This window comes from Thalassophryne amazonica, chromosome 13 (assembly GCF_902500255.1).
Source record: "Thalassophryne amazonica chromosome 13, fThaAma1.1, whole genome shotgun sequence".
Lineage (NCBI taxonomy): Eukaryota > Metazoa > Chordata > Actinopteri > Batrachoidiformes > Batrachoididae > Thalassophryne > Thalassophryne amazonica.
The window spans coordinates 39128925-39143183 of record NC_047115.1 but is presented as its reverse complement, the minus strand read 5'-3'; positions in this window follow the sequence as shown (position 1 = coordinate 39143183).

Genomic DNA, 14259 nt, shown 5'->3' with positions numbered 1-14259 from the left:
GTGCTGTCTGAAGATCCTCTTGATCTTGTTCATAAAATCTTGTGTGTTCTCCACATGGTGGTCTGAGTTACCCACTAGAGTAGCCAAAATCCACTTGAGGTTCTTGGCCAAAGCGATGGAATCTGTGCTACATACAATAGGCTTGATTGGCACGTCAAAAACAGGATGTGCCACTCAGGCCTATTGTATGAAGGACCTTCAGCTAGAGGCAGATGAAACTATGGTGTCATTCGATGTGGCATCGTTGTCAGATTACCAGAGCAAGAATTTTAGCTGAGGAAGCTTCTGCAAAACGTCCTCGCATCAAGCAACCCAGTATAGTCGAAGATTCGAGCTTATCTACTATGGAAACCAACCGGACAACTGAGAGCCTTCACAGAAGCCCTATACAGTTGTTTGTAAAAGTTTGGGCACCACTGAAATTAGGCAGGTGCATAAATTTGGGTACCCCAACAGAAAAAAATATAATATTTAGTAGAACCTCCTTTTGCAGAAATAACAGTCTCTAAACACTTCCTATAGCTTCCAACGAGAGTCTGGATTCTGGTTGAAGGTATTTTGGACCATTCTTCTTTACAAATTATCTCCAGTTCAGTCAGGTTTGTTGGTTTCTGAGCATGAACAGCCTGCTTAAACTCACAACACAGATTTTCAATAATATTCAGGTCTGGGGACTGAGATGGCCATTCCAGAATGTTGTACTTGTTCCTCTGCATGAATGCCTTAGTAGATTTTGAGCAGTGTTTATGGTCGGTGCAACCCCGGTGCAACTTCAAATTTGTCACTGATTCATGAACACTGTTCTCAAGAATCTGCTGATATTGACTGGAATCCATGTGACCTTCAACTTTAACAAGAATCCTAGTACCTGCACTGGCCACACAGCCTCACAACATGATGGAACCACCTCCAAATTTTACTGTAGGTAGCAACTGTTTTTCTTGGAATGCTGCGTTCTTTTTCTGCCATGTATACCACCCCTTGTTATGTCCAAATAACTCAATTTCAGTTTCATCAGTCCACAGCACCTTATTCCAAAATTAAGCTGGCTTGTCCAAATGTGCTTTCGCATATGCAAGAGACTCTGTTTGTGGTGTGTATGCAGAAAAGGCTTCCTCTCCATTACAGCATCATACAGCATCTCCTTGTGCAAAATGCACTGTATAGTTGAACGATGCACAGAGACACTATATGTAGCAAGATCATGTTGTAGATCATTGGAGCAGGTCTGTGGGTTGACTATGACTGTTCTCAACATCCTTCACTTCAGTTTATCTGAGATTTTTCTTGGCTTGCCACTTCAGGCCTTAACTAGTACTGTGCCTGCAGTCTTACATTTCCTCACTTTGTTCCTCACAGTGGAAACTGACAGCTGAAATCGCTGAGATAGCTTTTTGTATCCTTCCCCTAAACCATGATGTTGAATAATCTTTGGTTTCAGGTCATTTGAAAGTTGTTTAGAGGCTCCCATGTTGCCACTCATTAGAAGAGATGCAAAGAGGGGAAACATTTGCAAATGGCCACCTTAACTCTCTTGGGTCGACGCCGTCGTATATGACGGCTAAGACCAAGCTTTACTAAATTATAAATAACGTTTTAATGATATGAGATAGAAACATACTTTTTTTTTGCTGAAAAGTTAACTCCACAGACTTTCGAGCCAGCCATCGGCCATCTTTGTACTCCTCATAGAAGCTGTGTGATGACGTGTGCAATGTGAGTGTCAAATTGGAATTGGTTCACCGTCACATGGTTTTCCAAAATCCAATCGTAGGGCAGATTTACCTCACGTGAAAAGCCAAAGATCGTTTTCAGGAGTGATATGTTTCTAGATGGCCCGTTTGAATAGCCCCCTGGGTGCTCCAATGAGTACATACTATTAGTACATACTCAGTGTGCCCTGCGCCATTACGCACAGGGATCAGTGAAAGCAGGAGCAGACGGAGAGCCTCTGATGACAATCTCACATGCTCAAACAAAGAGTGTGTAACTATCAGGATTGCTCCACTAGTTTGCATGTGAATGTTACTGGATAACTCTGTTGCTTTCTCTGCGTAAAGCACTGTTTACCATATCAATGGACAACAAAATGCATAGACCATTTTGTATATATTTTTCAAAATGTGCATTTGTGTTTATTGTTTGAACCTTTTTGTTGTACAGTCTTTCACACAAGACCTCAAATTACCTTTATAAAGTGTCAAAACAGTTGTTTATTATAGCTTGCTGTGTTTTGAATAAATGTGTGTGGAAAATTATTTTTCGCTTTATTTTTTCCTTGCCTAAACCTTTATTACACTTATAAAACACAACAAAAACATATATATTCTGAAAGCACAGGTTGTCCTGAAAAAAGAGACATAAAACTTGATTGTGGGATGCAGGGAGAGCTGTTAACAGCAATAATAAAACATTTATGCCAGGCGAGTGAACTGTCCAAAAAATGCCCTCAGACCCCAAAGGGTTAAATACCCTTTCTCATGATTGGATTCACGTGTGTAAGGAGGTCAAGGGTCAATGAGCTTACCAAACCTATTTTGTGTTCTGATAATTAGTGCTAAATGTATTCAAATCAATAAAATGACAAGGGCGCCCAAATATATGCAGCTGCCCAATTTTGTTTGAATAATTATTGCACACTTTCCGTAAATACTAGAAACTTCATTTCATTTTTCAAATATCACTGTGTTTGCTATATGATATATTTAACTGACATTTCTGATCCAGACAACCAATGATTTATAAAGGAAAATCATGAAAATTATCAGGGGTAGTCAAACTTTTACATACAACTGTATGTGGGGTTGTGGAGGAGTGGCTGAGGAGGGAGCTTTGTTTATGTTGTAAATACTGGTGAAAGTCAGGCATGTAGTGACAGAAAAACCATTCATAGCAAATTTAAAGAATGGCTACAGCATGTGGCTGGGGATGACACCAAAACTTTTGATTGTCCTGCAAATTTATGATTGCAAACTTGAAACACTTTTCTGCAATGCTTGAAACTGTTGCAACACCCATGTTTTGGAACATTGTTCTGGAGTCTGTATGAAAAGGAAAACTAATCTAAATGGTTCTTCATTATGTCACCAATGGTTGTTTCAGCAGCAGCAGCAGTGACTGGTCAATCTCGACTTGACTTTCATGACATAACTGTTGACTTTAAAAAATGTGAAATTGTGCAACTGCTACCGTCTCGTGGCGAATTGTATCGGTGAGCCAAAAATCACTTAACAGTAACATTTCCTTTATCTTCATTATGTTTATCTTATCGTCACAGTGCCAATAACCACTTAATTTTTGGATTCACATACAGTTTACTTTGTTTCCAACAGCAGCATTCCTGTCATAGGATGATGATCTTACAGATCAGACTTCAGGTCACATACACACAGGCCCTGTACAGGCTTGTGTTGATGCTCAGCATGTCAGGAAGTGTAGCTTTGTGAGTTTGATAGGAAGGATGAGCCAGAAGAGAAGTCACTTTTCTAATTTAACCAGAATTATTTGCTCATGCTGTCACATTATATTTGTTTAAAATGTGAAAAATGACAGGCTGATGAGCTCCAAGCACTATAACATCTTTGGTCATTACTTATTTATTACACCATTGTAGAGTTCAGTGCGGCAAACTGCAACGATTTACTCAACATAAGCCTCAGGCTTGTCTTACAGTTGTATTTACAACAGCTTGATGCTCACTCCTCTCCATGTCTTTAGCACCAGGACAACACACTTTGTTTTCTTATCCCTGCGCAACCACAGCCACCCACGATAATGCTTCACTTACCCTCACTGCACATACAGTAACATTTCACATTGTTTCATTATACACTGGCCAGTTTCTGTGTAAGTGGCATCTACTCTCACTTGCTTTGCTCATTCCAGATTCAAATACCCTGTAATGCCTGGTTCACACGGCAGAATTTTAAAATTATCTGTAGGTTCCAAAACCTGAGAGACCACACACGTGGAGATAAAAAAAATCATAGATCTAACAGGTTTGGTCGTACAGTGTGTGGTGTTCAGCCACACGGTGAAGTCAACACAACACACACGAACAGATTTCACACACGAACATTCCCAGGTCAGACAGGAAATCTCGCAAAATCTCTCAAGATTAAACGTGACTTCAGAGTAAACAGACTGAGATAGTTTGTGGACTATTTACAACAGAGTGGGGAATAAACAATACAAAAAGAAAAAGAAAAGCCGTTCTTTAAAGGAGTGGAGACAGCGCGACCACCGGACTTTCTGGTGCGCCATAACAGCTGTTTTGATGTAGATTCCACTCCATACATTCGTCACCTCGCTCTCTGATTGGCTGCACATCACATTCAACAGGCTGCGTGCTCGTTTGTGGTCGGGGGGACACACAACACACACTGCGATATCAGGCCAAGGCAAGCCAACATGCTGAATATCCCCGATTTACGATCGGAGTGCTCCTGACATCCTTCCGAGCAGATCAGAGCGCTCTTACCACACCACACATGACAGGAATATCTGATAAGATTATCTTTAGCATCATCATGATTGTCGGGGCGTTCTTAAGATTGTCGGAAGGGGAAGATCGGGTCCAATATCAGCCTAATTATCTTGCCGTGTGAACCTGGCTTTAGACAGAATGAAGCATGTGCATTTGTTGTGTAACCACAGGACATCAGACACTTCACACAATTGGATGCTTCCACAACACACAAATCATTTAGGAATTACGACCATTTGTTCATATACTGCCTCCATTTTCAGAGATGATATGAGTCCTATATAGGACCCACTGGTACTAGTGCTTATGCCGGGATCCAACAGCATGAAGCATATAAGAGTCTATGATTTCCCCTGGACAGCACACCAGTCCAACACAGCTTACTTCCCCAACTAAGCTCAGTACCCCTTTACACCTGGGTGGACTAGGACAGTGTAGATAAAGTGTGTTGTCCAAGGACACAGACAGGTAGAATGACTGGAAATCAAACCCAGGTCTACTTATTGGTAGCTTTATTGATTTTATCATGTGAAGCACTTTGTGACCCTGGTCTGTGAAAAGTGCTATATAAATAAAGTTTACTTACTTACTTACTTACTTAACTGATTATTCCACTGATTTACCCGCTCTACTCACCCTGCTATAGAGAAGGATTTTCTTACAAGAAAAACTGATCAAATCTCGGCTTGGGTCTCCCATGTACCTTCTGGTAAACTTTAGCTGAAATTTCACATCTTATTTCTGAAGAAAATTCTTCTCTCGCCCACTCTACTACGAAGTTGTATGTGATGCAACAGACAAATGTTGCACAATATCAGCAGTCACAATTACAGAAGTTCGATGGTAGCCAGTCTGCTCTGTGTAACCCAGAGCCTGTCAGATCTCAGAAGCTAAGCAGAGTGGGTCCTGGTTAGTACTTGGATGGGAGACCTCTTTGGAAAACCAGGGCTGTATGTGTTTCTCCAGGTAAAAACTGGAGTTGCATCAGTAAGACTTGTTCCAAATCCCAATGTGGATCTCTGATGGATCTGCTGTGGTGACCCTGAAGAGATGGGTGCAGCCACAAGGCCAACAACCACAGAAGCTAGGTGTCTTCACAGCTTCCTTCACTGGTCTACATCTTGTGTGGTCACTCAGTTATTGAAAACTGACTAATCCAGACAGATTTACCATGCAGTACCAAAGTGTTGGCTTTAATTGTTCATTCCTTCTACGTCTCCCTTTTACACTTGGGGTCACCACAGCAGATTGGATCTGGAGCTGCACATTTATTTGGCACAGGTTTTAAACCGGATGCCCTTCCTGATGCAACTCAACATTACAGTACATGGAGAATGGACAGGGGTGGTCTTGATCCAGAAACCTTCTGACCTGAAAACAAGCGCACAAATCACTTGGCCACCATGTTGTTGTTTTAGTTTTTTTTTTAAATAATTGATGTAAATGAAGTTCACGACGTATGTGAAATGTTCCTGTATTCATCCCCTGACTTGTCGGAAGAAAATCATAATTTTTCTGTGTCCAATTACTCATGGGCTCTCAAAATGGAATCACTCTGTATACAAATGAACATAATTCCTAATTCATTAATGCAATATTTTTGTTAAACTCCTTGCATTAAAGCCTGCACTACAAGCACATCTCGATAGTTTCATTGCAACTCCACTGTGTTGGTGTACACAGGCAAAATTACAAATATTGTGTCAGTATTAATTATGTACTTGTGTTTGGAGCACCTTCAGTAAATTCCTGCTACGATGGATAATTTTTTACCAAAATGTGTTTCAAATATCTGTTAAAAGGATGACTGCATTTTCACAAATGTGATATCTGGGCGAACTAAAGCTTGAGTGATGCTTTTCACAATAACTCTTACTGCAATAAAAATAAATAAACAATAATAATTTTGCCAAAAATCCCTCACAGTATAACCAATTGTCCACTGCTGTAAAAACAGACTGTACAGCTCCTAATCATGTGATTCCTTTCCATGAGCAGAACCCTTGCTGAAAAAAAAGCTCTGGACTTTCCCCTCCTAAAACAATAACCCCACCAAATGCAGCTCTAATGAGCCAGCTTTACAGCAATTGCTCTTCCGTGTTTGAAGTCTTTATGGACATTAATGATCCAACATTTCAAAAGAGCTGCACATGTTTGGCATTGCGAAGCATTTGAGCAAGTGGAGAAAGCATATTTCAATGGAAAATATTTCATCAGAAAAGTTACCTTGTTTTATATCAGGGTTGTGTGGTCTGTTTGGGGTGAATATCCTTGGGATGTCAGAACATCAACTAACTGACTGCAGATACATTCAATGCATGGAATGAAAATCAGGTGTTTTAGGTAGAGGACTGTATAGACTGGAAACATGTACACTTACAGTAGTGTTCAGAATAATAGTAGTGCTATGTGACTAAAAAGAATAATCCAGGTTTTGAGTATATTTCTTATTGTTACATGGGAAACAAGGTACCAGTAGATTCTCTCACAAATCCAACAAGACCAAGCATTCATGATATGCACACTCTTAAGGCTATGAAATTGGGCTATAGTAAAAGAAAGTAGAAAAGGGGAAACAATATGTTTGATAGCGGTAAGCAGTATAAAGAAAAAAATGTACCTGTTTGAACGTTACGCTTGGTTACATTTTGCTAATACTGTCATACCAATTTGGAGTGGAAAAGTTATGCAATGCTATTTATGCAAACAACAGTTGGCTTCTTTTTCTTTTGGGCTTCTTCTATGCTGTCCTTTTTGTGACTGTATGTATTACTGCCCCCAGTGGTGAACACAAGATGAGCAAAGGGAGCACGAACATGCTCCTGCAAGGTAGTAAAAACCTACTACTCTGGATTTTCAAGTAACGTATTTGAAAGTAAGCAATGCCACTTTTGACTTATTCTATCATTCAAATAAATGTCTACATTAAACAAAAAATGGATTGGATGAAATCACATAGCACTATATTGCACCAAATCTAAATTATCCAAAATTTAAAAAAAATATACTGTCCCTGAATCATATCATAGCCCATGTATCTAGATATGTAGTTTTTTTTTTTTTGTATGTATGGCACACCCCTAAAGTACACAGAATGCTCCATGGACATAGTGCTTCTTGTTGTGTGTCCGTGTCACGACAACAACAAGACACGGGGTCAGAAGGGAATCTGCTGGACAGCAGATGGGCAAAGGAAGTAGGGCTCCCTCTGGTGGCTCTGCCTTCCCCTGTGAAGGTACGAGCACTAGATGGCACTCTTCTTCCATTAATCACACACCAGACACAGCCAGTGACTTTGGTGGTGTCTGGGAATCACAGGGAGGAGATAGTGTTTTTTGTAACACCTTCTACCTCCCGAGTGATTTTGGGTTTTCCATGGGTGTTGAAACACAATCCCCGGATTGATTGGCCATCTGGGGTTGTGACGCAGTGGAGCGAAACCTGCCACCGGGAGTGTTTAGGATCCTCGGTTCCACCCGGTGAAATAGCTAAGGAGGAGGTTAAAGTCCCGCCCAATCTGACGGCGGTGCCATGTGAGTACCACGATCTTGCTGACGTCTTCAGCAAAGATCTGGCACTCGCCCTTCCCCCGCACCGACCGTACGATTGTGCCATCGATTTGATTCCGGGCGCTGAGTACCCGTCCAGCAGGCTGTACAACCTCTCACGTCCGGAACGCGAATCAATGGAGACCTACATCCGGGACTCGTTAGCTGCCGGGTTGATTCGGAACTCCACCTCCCCGATGGGTGCTGGTTTCTTTTTTGTGGGTAAAAAGGACGGCGGACTCCGTCCATGCATCGATTACAGAGGGCTGAACGAGATCACGGTTCGCAACCAATACCCGTTACCTCTGTTGGATTCGGTGTTCACGCCCCTGCATAGAGCCCAAATATTCACCAAACTCGATCTTAGGAATGCGTACCACCTGGTTCGGATCCGGAAGGGAGACGAGTGGAAGACGGCATTTAACACCCCCTTAGGTCACTTTGAGTACCTGGTCATGCCGTTCGGCCTCACAAACGCCCCTGCGACGTTCCAAGCTTTGGTTAATGACATCTTGCGGGACTTCCTGCACTGGTTTGTCTTCGTGTATCTAGACGACATCCTCATCTTTTCTCCAGACCCTGAGACTCATGTCAAGCATGTACGTCAGGTCCTACAGTGGTTGTTGGAGAACCGGCTGTTTGTGAAGGGCAAGAAGTGCGAGTTCCACCGCACTTCTTTGTCCTTCCTGGGGTTCATAATCTCCTCCAACTCCGTCGCCCCTGATCCGGCCAAGGTTGCAGCGATGAGAGATTGGCCCCACCCAACAAGCCGTAGGAAACTGCAACAGTTCCTCGGCTTTGCAAATTTCTACCGGAGGTTCATCAAGGGCTACAGTCAGGTAGTTAGCCCCCTGACAGCCCTGACCTCCACAAAAGTCCCCTTCACCTGGTCGGATCGGTGCGAAGCCGCATTTAAGGAGTTGAAACGCCGGTTCTCGACTGCACCGGTTCTGGTGCAGCCCGATCCCAAGCGCCAGTTCGTAGTTGAAGTGGACGTCTCTGACTCAGGGATAGGAGCCGTGCTGTCCCAGAGCGGGGAGTCCGACAAGGTTCTCCATCCTTGTGCCTACTTTTCCCGCAGGTTGACCCCAGCTGAACGGAACTATGACGTCGGCAATCGGGAACTTCTTGCGGTGAAGGAGGCTCTTGAGAAGTGGAGACACCTGTTGGAGGGAGCATCGGTACCATTTACGGTTTTCACGGACCATCGGAACCTGGAGTACATCCGGACCGCGAAGCGTCTGAACCCCAGGCAAGCCCGCTGGTCGCTGTTCTTCGGGCGTTTTGACTTCCGGATCACCTACCGCCCCGGGACAAAGAACCAACGATCTGACGCCCTGTCCCGGGTGCATGAAGAGGAGGTCAAGACCGAGCTGTCAGAGCCCCTGAAACCATCATCCCCGAGTCCACTGTCGTGGCCACCCTTACCTGGGACGTGGAGAAGACCGTCCGGGAGGCCCTGACACGGAACCCGGACCCGGGGACCGGCCCAAAGAACAAGATGTACGTCCCACCAGAGGCCAGAGCTGCGGTTTTGGACTTCTGCCATGGGTCCAAACTCTCCTGTCATCCCGGAGTGCGCAGGACCATGGCAGTGAAGCTCAAAATTGAGTTGAGGTGCATCCTGTTTCCACTGATCATCCGTGAGAAGTTTCTACAGCTTAACTGGAGTCCACCTGTTGTGAAAGTGTGAAAGTGTGTTGTGAAAGTGTGAAAGTGTGTGACACGGACCCACAACAGGGGGCGTTAATGAACGGACAATGGATAAGCCAAAAGTAACAATTTAATGTTGTGAATCGCACAACGACGTACAGACAATAACAATATGGTTGACTGTCAATCATACACCAGGTGACGTGTGGGCAGGCTTAACGATAGAAGACGCCTGGCGAGAGAAGAGCCGGATCCCCACACAGCTTCCACCACCAACGGAGCTGAAGAACACCGGAGCCGCCAAGCCCTGCGCCCCAGGTGGCCACTGTCTTCAGCAGTCAGACCCGGTACTGCTGGCAGAAAACAGAGACAGTCCTGATGAGTGTGAGTTCGCACACTCAGTAATCCCACAGTCAGTGTTTAGTTAGGAGGGAGCACCTCCACCTCCAATCACACACTCGTGCAGCTCCTGTTTGACCACTTATCTGGTTTGGGGTGTGAGGCGAAGCCGTCGCTGATCACACCAAACGCCAATCCCACAGATAAGGACACACCAGGAAAACGGCTGCAAAGAAGTTCAGATTAATACTCAATGTTTTGAGTCAGCAGAGAAAATTACCTGAATGGTAGCTGATTTCTCGGCGAGGAGGTGGAGTTGCAGTCCGGCCTTTATGGTGATGGTGATGAGATGACAGCTGGTGCTGAGGATGAGTGACAGCTGTCACTCCCAGTGGCTCCGGCGCCCTCTCGTGCTTGAAGCCCGCACTCCAAGCAGGGCGCCATCTGGTGGTGGTGGGCCAGCAGTACCTCCTCTTCAGCGGCCCACCCAACAGGACCCCCCCCTCAACGGGCGCCTCCTGGTGCCCGACCAGGCTTGTCCGGGTGCCGGGCGTAGAAATCGGCCAGGAGGGCCGGGACCAGGATGAAGCTCCTCTTCACCCAGGAGCGTTCTTCGGGTCCATATCCTTCCCAGTCCACCAAATACTGGAACCCCCGGCCCTTTCGACGAACGTCCAGGAGTAGGCGCACAGTCCAAGCCGGCTCCCCGTCGATGATCCGGGCAGGCGGCGGCGCCGGTCCGGGGGCACAGAGGGGAGAGGTGTGGCAGGGTTTGAGTCTGGAGACATGGAATACTGGATGTATCCGCAGTGAAGCCGACAGCTTCAGCTTCACTGCGGCTGGACTGAGGACCTTCACGATGGTGAAGGGTCCTATAAATCTGTCCTTAAGCTTCTGGGATTCCGTTTGCAGAGGTATGTCCTTTATGGATAACCAAACCGCCTGCCCGGGCTGGTATGCAGGGGCCTTAGCCCTCGTCCGGGCTCTGAGCAGGGCAGAGCGGGCGGTACGCCACACCCGCACTTCCTCAGATGGGCCTGGACCGAGGGCACCCCGACCTCTCCCTCCACTAGCGGAAACAACGGGGGCTGGTACCCCAAACATACCTCAAACGGGGAGAGGCCGGTGGCAGATGAGACTTGGCTATTATGAGCGTACTCGATCCAGGCCAGATGGTTACTCCAGGCCGTCGGGTGCGCAGAGGTCATGCAGCGGAGGGCCTGCTCCAGTTCCTGGTTCGTCCGCTCTGCCTGCCCATTCGTCTGGGGGTGGTACCCAGACGAGAGACTGACGGTGGCCCCCAGTTGCCTGCAGAAACTCCTCCAGACCTGGGAGGAGAACTGAGGACCACGATCTGAGACAATGTCTGCTGGAATCCCATGCAGACGCACGACGTGGTGGACCAGGAGGTCTGCAGTCTCCTGGGCCGTCGGGAGCTTCGGGAGGGCCACGAAGTGGGCCGCCTTGGAGAACCGGTCCACTATCGTTAAGATGGTGGTGTTGCCCTGGGACGGCGGGAGGCCCGTGACAAAGTCCAGGCCGATATGAGACCAGGGGCGACGAGGCACAGGCAGAGGCTTGGGCCTTGTGATGGTCGGCTTTGCCCCTGGCACAAGTGGTGCAGGCCTGGACATACTCCCGGACGTCGGCTTCCATAGACGCCCACCAGAAGCGCTGCCGGACCACTGCCACGGTCCTTCGCACCCCTGGGTGACAGGAGAGCTTGGAACCGTGACAGAAGTCAAGGACTGCAGCCCTGGCCTCTGGTGGGACGTACAGTTTGTCCTTTGGACCTGTCCCCGGGTCCGGGCTCCGTGTCAGGGCCTCCCGGACGGTCTTCTCCACGTCCCAGGTAAGGGTGGCCACGACAGTGGACTCGGGGATGATGGTTTCAGGGGGGTCTGACAGCTCGGTCTTGACCTCCTCTTCATGCACCCGGGACAGGGCGTCAGATTGTTGGTTCTTTGTCCCGGGGCGGTAGGTGATCCGGAAGTCAAAACGCCCGAAGAACAGCGACCAGCAGGCTTGCCTGGGGTTCAGACGCTTCGCGGTCCAGATGTACTCCAGGTTCCGATGGTCCGTGAAAACTGTAAATGGTACCGATGCTCCCTCCAACAGGTGTCTCCACTCCTCAAGAGCCTCCTTCACCGCAAGAAGTTCCCGATTGCCGACGTCATAGTTCCGTTCAGCTGGGGTCAACCTGCGGGAAAAGTAGGCACATGGATGGAGAACCTTGTCAGACTCCCCGCTCTGGGACAGCACGGCTCCTATCCCTGAGTCAGAGGCATCCACTTCAACAACAAACTGGCGCTTGGGATCAGGCTGCACCAGAACCGGTGCAGTCGAGAACCGGCGTTTCAACTCCTTAAATGCGGCTTCGCACCGATCCGACCAGGTGAAGGGGACTTTTGTGGAGGTCAGGGCTGTCAGGGGGCTAACTACCTGACTGTAGCCCTTGATGAACCTCCGGTAGAAATTTGCAAAACCAAGGAACTGTTGTAGTTTCCTACGGTTCGTTGGTTGGGGCCAATCTCTCACCACCGCAACCTTGGCCGGATCAGGGGCGACGGAGTTGGAGGAGATGATGAACCCCAAGAAGGACAAAGAAGTGCGGTGGAACTCACACTTCTCGCCCTTCACAAACAGCCGGTTCTCCAACAACCGCTGTAGGACCTGACGTACATGCTTGACATGGGTCTCAGGATCCGGAGAAAAGATGAGTATATCGTCTAGATATACGAAGACAAACCGATGCAGGAAGTCCCGCAAGACGTCATTAACCAATGCTTGGAACGTCGCGGGCGCATTGGTGAGGCCGAACGGCATGACCAGGTACTCAAAGTGACCTAACGGGGTGTTAAATGCCGTCTTCCACTCATCTCCCTCCCGGATCCGAACCAGGTGATAAGCATTCCTAAGATCCAATTTCGTGAAAATTTGGGCTCCATGCAGGGGCGTGAACACTGAATCCAACAGAGGTAACGGGTATCGGTTGCAAACCGTGATCTCGTTCAGCCCTCTGTAATCAATGCATGGACGGAGTCCGCCGTCCTTCTTGCCAACAAAAAAGAAAACAGCACCCATCGGGGAGGTGGAGTTCCGGATCAACCCGGCAGCTAACGAGTCCCGGATGTAGGTCTCCATTGATTCGCGTTCCGGATGTGAGAGGTTGTACAGCCTGCTGGACGGGTACTCAGCGCCCGGTATCAAATCAATGGCACAATCGTACGGACGGTGCGGGGGCAGCGTGAGTGCCAGATCCTTGCTGAAGACGTCAGCAAGGTCGTGGTACTCAGCCGGCACCGCCGCCAGATTGGGGGGGACTAAAGCCTCCTCCTTAGCTGTCACACCGGGTGGAACCGAGGATCCTAAACACTCCCGGTGGCAGGTTTCGCTCCACTGAACCACAACCCCAGATGGCCAATCAATCCGGGGATTGTGTTTTAACACCCATGGAAAACCCAAAATCACTCGGGAGGTAGAAGGTGTTACATAAAACACAATCTCCTCCCTGTGATTCCCAGACACCACCAACGTCACTGGCTGTGTCTGGTGTGTGATTAGTGGAAGAAGGGTGCCATCTAGCGCCCGCACCGACAATGGTGACGGTAAGGCCACTAGAGGGAGCCCAACCTCCTTTGCCCATCTGCTATCCAGCAGATTCCCCTCTGACCCCGTGTCCACCAGTGCTGGGGCGTGAAGGGTTAGATCCCCACTCAGGATCGTGACTGGGATTCGTGCAGATCGTCGGGGTTTCCCCACGTGGGTGTTGTGACCCACCCTTAGCCCAGTCTCTAAGGACGAGTGTTGCTGTTTTGACCGTTTGGGGCATTCTGTCTGTGTGTGCTCGGTTGAGCTGCAGAGAAAACACTCTCCACGGATCAGCCTCCTTTGTCTCTGATCTGATCGTTTTTTGGCCCTGCTCGTTTCCATAGCAACGTCAGCAGGGGGAGCTGTTGTCACGTGGAGAGCCTTGACAGTGGAGCGTGGGGAAGTCGGCTTCCTTTCGGACCCGGGAGGAAGAGGGACGGCTTGTGCCTGACCACGCCCCTTGTCTCGCTCCCGTCGGTGTTCCGTTAATCGGTTGTCTAACCGTATAACCAGGTCGATAAGCCCATCTAAATCCCGCGGCTCGTCCTTCGCCACCAGGTGCTCCTTAAGGACCAGAGACAGTCCGTTTACAAAGGCGGCGCGGAGCGCAACAGCATTCCAGCCGGCTCGCGCTGCCGCGAT